This window comes from Balaenoptera acutorostrata, chromosome 1 (assembly GCF_949987535.1).
Source record: "Balaenoptera acutorostrata chromosome 1, mBalAcu1.1, whole genome shotgun sequence".
In the NCBI taxonomy this organism is placed as follows: Eukaryota; Metazoa; Chordata; class Mammalia; order Artiodactyla; family Balaenopteridae; genus Balaenoptera; species Balaenoptera acutorostrata.
The window spans coordinates 97308496-97315725 of NC_080064.1; positions in this window are offsets into that span (position 1 = coordinate 97308496).

Consider the following 7230-nt stretch of genomic DNA (forward strand, 5'->3'; position numbering starts at 1 on the left):
TAAGCTAGCTCTTCCCTTTCTATCAAAAGCTCCTCAGAAAAGATTTTTGAAGAAACTTATTCATGTTTTTTTCCTTCAAGTCACAACTTAAAAGTCGCCTCCTCTGAGAAGCCTTCCCAGCCTGACCCAGGCCCCGGAGGCCCACCCTAGCTCAGTTCCTTCCTCCCCTGTTCTCCCACAGACTGAGAGCCTGTTTATTTGTCCCACCAGGCCACTGACTATGGCAGGAACTGTGCTGTGTCCCTCCTTGCAACCCAGTGCCTGAGAGTATCTGGCACACAGTAGGGGCCCAACAAATGTGCATCAAAAGGTTAATACTGAATGCATGAACAAAGGTATAGTAAGGCAAGTTCTGACCAGATTTAATGGTGGCCTTTCCTAGGGGCTTACCTGTTATTAGCCAATGGAATGTATATCTGATAACTACAATTCATTAGTAGAGGAGGTATTTTCAGCAGGTCTCCCTGGCTTCTGTTGGAGACGGGGCTAGGTTAGAACCCTAACTGATCACTGGGCAGTGGATGGAATGTAATTTCAAGGACTTTAAGCAAGGATTGGCAAACAAACAAATGCCCCTGCTCCTCACTTGCCTTTCCAGAGGCCCCAGGAGGTATCCAGAAAGAAATGCCAGAGAATCTCAGTAGCCTTTCCTGGGCTTCATGTGCTGCAGGTGCTGCTTCAGAAGTGTCGTACCTGTGGAACGACATCAACTTTGGATTCAGAGCCAAAGAACTTAAGCCATTGGCTTGGGTCTCTTCCTGCTGTGTGAACTTGGGGAAGTATTTAGTCTCTTTGAACCTCAGGTTTCTCCTCATCTTTAGAACTGGTTTAAGAATACAAGCCAGGTGTACCTGGTCTGAGGTTCAAATGCAGGGACAAACCCAAAAGCACCTTGTGGACTCTAAAGGCTGCCCTCAGATAAAGTGTGTTCTGATGCTGCCCCTGTCAGCTGGTTCCATGGTGCCCAGGCCAAACACAGCTCCTCCCTGGGCAGGCACTGGGGACCCAGGATGCTGCCAGAGCCTGGCTGTACTCAGCAGAAGGTGGCAGAGCCAGGCGCTTCCTGCTGGGATGAGGATTCAGATACCTTGTAGCTCAAGGATTTTTGGCTGAAGGGAAAGACAGGTAGGAGACTGAGCAGGAAATGGCCCTGGGACATAGCGGGTGCCTGTTAGCGGCCAGGGTCAGGAACTCCGGCTTTGAGTATGCAAGCAGAAGGGCCCAGCCAAACCCCAAACCATTATCCCGCCAGAGCCAGGAAACTGAATCAGAGGCAACCAGGAAGAAGCCTGAGGTTAACCTCATGCAGACTGCAGGCCATGGCAAGGAAGGGGTTGGGGTGGCCTGGGGTCTGGGCAGGGCCTGGGTGGGTATCTGATGACCCCCTGAATGAGGAGCTAAAGTCATTAGGGGGTGGGCAGTGACTAGGCAGCCTGAGGCCCAGGTCAGCTGCAGGGCGGCCCTGGGGAAAGAGACCGTGTTTCCCGACAAGGGCCCCCAGCCCGCAGTGAAGGCACCCTCTACCAGAGCAGCACTTTTGTCCCCTGGTTTCCTGGGCCAGTTTCTGGGAAGGGGGGTGACCAGGCTCTGCCGCCCTGGATGCTGGGACTGCTGAGGGAACAAAGTGGACTGTGCCAGCCTGGAAGGCCCCCTGGCAAAGTAAGGAACCACAGAGAGGCTCGCTCCCAAAGCCCTGCCGGGGCTGTGGCAGCTGTGGTCCCAGACCAGGGATGGGACCACAGGGAAGCCCACAGGTTGACCCCCATGGCCCTGTGTAGAGTCCACGTGGATGCAGCTCAGGAACTGGGTGGCCGTGGGGCAGAAGAGGTTATGGATTGGGGAGTGGAGGAGGCTGGGTCAAGGGAGTTGTTGGGTGAATTTCTGGAGGACGGCTGGGTGAGAATTCCATGTTGGACTCCAGCCTCTCTGGCCCGCAGGCCCCATCACTGCCCTGAGGTCCTGGACTCCTGCCCCAGCCTCTCCTTATATGTGTGCACCTAGTGAGGCCTGTGAGGGCTGGAGCCTCACCCTCATCCACTCGTTCATTTCCCCATTGATTGCGAGACACTGAGCACAAAATGGTGAGCAGAAGAGCCAGTGGGTGAGACAGGTATTATCCAAACAACCACACAAACAAGTGTCTAATCATAAAATGTAAATAGATGTAGGAAGATACAAGTGCTGTGAGAGCTTCTAATAGGGGATTAGGATGCAGGGTGCATTAGGCCCCCAGGATGCAGGCCTTCAAAATGATTAAGGCAGAGGAAGCCATAAGATGGTTTCAAGCAGTGTGGCATGGTCTATTCCTCTCCCTTATTCAATGCTGCCAACAAGGATGAACAGTTTTCATTGATCAACTACCTGTTATGTGTGAGGTACTCTATAAAAATGCAATTTCATTCAACCCTACAACAACCCCATGAGCTAGGTGCTAATATCCTCTTTTTTTTTTTCTTAGAGAAACATAAAATTTGGCCAAGGTCACAGCAGCTGGGAAGTGGCAGAGCCTGGATTTGAACCCAGGTCTGGGTGTTTTCAAAGCCCACACTCTTGTCACACCACACCCTAGTGACAGATACTTGTTGCGCCAACAGACAGCTTGTGCCAGCCTGGGGTTGAAGGTCCCCAGGGCCTTAGCATCCTCTGCCTTACTCCCCTCAGAAGGACTGTTTAGTCTGGCACTGGATAGCGGGTGTGCCTATGACAGATTTCTACTCTCTTGGCCCTGTTCCTAGCCCTGAATCCACCATGAAAGGAGGAAGCCCCTCCTGGGCAATGTGCCCACCATCTGGGCCTCTGGGAACGGCCCTTCTTGACTACCAGTCCTCCCATTGGCTTCCTTTGGCTTGGACCCTTTGTAACCCATATGTTTTCACCCTGCCTGCCTTTTGGGCATCTCCCAGGCCCCCGGTTAATTATTGGCCCAGGTGACATCTGGGCACTGATCACTCCAGCTGGTAACAGGCTTTAGCATCATTTTTATCTTGCCTGATGTGACCTTCTTGGATGAAGAGGCTGGAAATTTGTTCTCCTCACACCCAGCCAGACACCTAGGGGAGGTTATCCAGGCCTGGCTAGGATTGTGTGGGCAAGGCTGGATCAGGACCACTAAATGTGACATCTACAGGTTCAACACACTCTAGTGATTCTGCAGAGACAAGCCAAAGGCTGAGGAGTGGAAGGAGCAGAACCCTCCTCCTGAGTGTGATGTTTGGGAGAGCCTCAAAGAGGCATCATGACCAGAGTGCACTGAGGGTGCTTAATCTCTGCTGGTTTTCCTAAAATGAGCTCCATGCCCACAGGCAAGAAGCCCACTCTGACAGTCTACTTACCCAAAGAAGAGCTTCAGGCTTGAAGGGAATTTGGCCCAAGGCCTGTGTTATGTTCAGAGTATTTTTCTGTAACAGCAACAACAAAAACATCCTGGGGAAGGGGTAGAAATCTGATTTCCAGAGTTGCTGCATTATGTCATTTTAAATGTCTAGTTTTAACAACAGCAAAACAATTACAAGGCATGTAAAAATACAAGAAAGTATGGGCCCTATGTAGGGGAAAGAAGCAATCAATAGAAACTGTCCCTGAGGAAGCCCAGACATTGGGCTTATTAGGCAAAGACTTTAAATCAGGTATTTAAAATGTGTTCAGAGACTAAAGGAAACCATGTCTAAAGAACTAAAGGAAAATATGAGAACAATGTCTCACCAAACAGAGAATATCAACAAAGATGTAGAAATTATAAAAAAGGAATCAAATAGAAATTTTGGATTTGAAAATTAGAATAACTAAATGAGAATTTCCCCACAAGGGCTCAATAGTAGATTTAAACATCCAGAAGAAAGAATCAATGAATTTGAAGATAAATTCATTGAGATTATTCATACTGAATAACAGAAAGAATGAAGAAAAATGAACAGAGACCAATGGGACATCAACAAACATACCAGCATATGCATAGTAGGAGTCCAAAAAGGAAAAGAGAGAGAAACAAAAGAGTATAAAGAATATTTGAAGAAATAATGTTTGAAACTTTCCAAATTTGATGAAAAACATTCATCTGCACAACCAAGAAGCTCAGCAAAGTTTCAAAAGGCAGAGACTCTTGAAAGCATTAAGAGAGAAGTGACATATGGTACCAGGAATCTGCAATAAGATTAACAGCTGATTTTTCATCAGAAATCATGAAGTCCACACATTAGGCTACAAAAGAAGGCTCATTAAATTTAAGAGGATAGAAATTATATCAAGCATTTTTTCTGACCACAATGATATAAAACTAGAAATCAATTACAGGAAGAAAAATGGGAAAAGCACAAACACGTGGAGACTAAACACGCTACTAAAAAACCAATGGGCCAGTGAATAAGTCAAATTGGAAATCAGAAAATACCTCGAGACAAATGAAAATGGAAACACAACTTTCCAAAATCTATGGGATACAGCAAAAGCAGTTCAAAGAAGGAAGTTTATAGGAATAGAGGCCTATCTCAAGAAACAAGAAAAATCTCAAATAAACAACCTAACTTACCACCGAGAGGAATTAGAAAAAGAAAAATAAAGAAATCATGAAGTCTGGAAGACAGTTAGATGACCTATTCAAAATGCTGAAAGAAAAACAGTCAACCAAGAATTCTATATGCAGCAAAACTATCCTTCAAATCTGAAGGCAAAATTAAAACATCCCCAGATAAATAAAAACTGAGAGAGTTTGTCATGAAGCAGATCTGACCTACAAGAAATACCAAGAGATTTCTTCAGGCTGAAATAAAAATATAATAGATAGTAACTTGAATCCACATGAAGAAATAAAGAGCACCAGTAAAGGTAACTACACTGGTAAATATACCAGTGTATATTTACAGTATACACTGTAGACAAAAGACAGTATGAGTGTATTTTTTTTCCTAATTGATTTAAAAGAAAACTGAACAAAGCAATAATTATAAATCTACGTTGGTGGATAAAAAATGTATTTAAAAAGATGTAATTTGTGATAATTACAGCATAAAGGAGGGGAAAAAATGGAGCTATATAGGAAGAAAGTTTTTGTGTATCATCAAAATTAAGTTGATTGTTAATCTAAAGTGATTGTTGTAAGTTAAGATGCTAATGGTACTCCCCAGGGCAACCACTAAGAAAACAACCAAAAATACATAATAAAAGAAATGACAAGGGAATTAAAATGGCATACCTGAGTACTTTTCTATAAAAGCCTCACTCACACTCCAGCTGTCAGTGAAAAACTGGGGAGACTTAACTCCCTGAGGAGGAAAGAGGTACACATTGTCCTTGCCCCTTGACCTCATGCTCTACTCATCCCTTAAGATAAAATACCCAGTGTTCCTTAGTTTTCCAAGCACTTCCCAGATAAGACCATGTTTCTTCCTCACAGAAACACTGTGAGGCAGGCTTTATAGTATGAGTTTTATGAGTGAGGGCTCTGAGGCTCAAAGAGGTTAAGAAAGCAGCCCAAGGATGCATATCCAGTAAGTATGAAAGGTGGGACTAAAATTAAGTCTGTCTTATTCAAGTACAGGGCTCTTTCCTCCATAGCGAAACTCCGCACTTGGCATCAGAGATGCCAGCTTCCTTTTCCTTTGTTCCTTTTCCTACGTTTTAATTATAGAAAATATCAAACAGATGCCAAAGCAAAGAGATAGTAAAATGAACCTCCTTGCACCCATCACTCAGCTTCAACAATTGTGTCCAGTCTTGACCCATCTGTATCTCCACACACTATCCCCTGTCTTCCCTCCCATTCTTTTGAAGCAAACCCCAAATATATCTTTTGAAATGAGCAATTTTCAGTATGTGTCTTTAAAAGGCAAGGATTTGTTTTTAGAAACATAACCACAATGCTCTTACCACTTCTGAAAAAATTAATACTTCCTTAATATCATCAAATAACTGTTAGTGTTTCCATTTCTCTCTCTTAAATTTTTTTAGCGTTTGTTTGAATATGGACCCAAATATCATTTATACATTGCAATTGGTTGATGTGCCTTTTAAGCCTCTTTTCACCCACAGGACTCTATAGGACCCCTTCCCCTGATCTCTTCCCCCCAGTAGTTTATTTGCTGGAAAAAACTGGTTCATTTGTCCTGTAGAGTTTCCTGGAATCTGGATTTTGCTGATTGCAGTGCTATAGTGTCACTAGTGTGTTCCTCTGACACCCACATTTCCATAAATTGAATATAAATGATATTATATATTTTTATCTTTAAAATTTAGAAACAGCTTAAACGTATTCTCCTATACTAGGAGAATAATCGCATAATGATGGTTAATTGTTACCATGGAATTTTATGCATTTATCAGTAATCATACTTTTCAAGGAATTTTGAGGGATATGGGGAATGCTTATCATATAGCATTAAGGGGAAAAAGCAGGAGTAAAAAATATATACTTTATGCCATATATCTATAGAGAGAAAAAAGGTTGGAGGGAACCACTAATTGCAAGGAAAAACAATTATGTTAATAGAGGCTATAACTAAGGATTAGAATTATGGGGGATTTATTTTCTTTCTTTATTCTTTCTATATTTTCTAATTCCTAATAATATGTTCACATTTCTTTTATAATCAGAAAATGTTTTTTAATATTTTGTAAAACCTTCTTCTGTGTGCAAAGTTGTGATTTTCCTGAAGTCATCCACAGGACCACAAAATGTTACCTTCTGCAACAAGATCTAAGATCTAAACAAACAAAGCAGTTTGACCAACTGAACAAGTTACTGGTAAGTTACTGGTTGGTCACTGCTTGTTTGATGTCTCTGAATGGTCATTTTGGTCACAAAGACCAGTTTGCCAGTCACAGGGGCACAGCAGGAGTGGAGAACAGTTCATCAGGAAGGCCAGCAGGGCAGACTCTTTAGCTTAGCTGGCCTGGCCGGTGGACTTGGGTCTTCAGAAAGCCCAGTCCCACTGCCCTGTGCCCTCCTCCAAATCACACACCACATGATCCCCCCAGCAGTGAGGACAACCAGAGACAACTACAGGTACCTTGAGCAGGGCTAGACCAGGGCAGCAGCCCACCGTCGGAGGCATGCCTACGTGTCCCTCCCCCCGGGCAACAGGACCAGACTGCAGGTCTGACCCAGACAGAGGAAGAAGTGAGAATTCTATTTCTGATTTCTACCTTTTCCTTCCTGGTCTAGCTCAAGCCATAGGCATCAGATATTGATCTATAAGAAAAGAAGATTCGATTTTAGATCTTGGTGGCCCTTTTCCC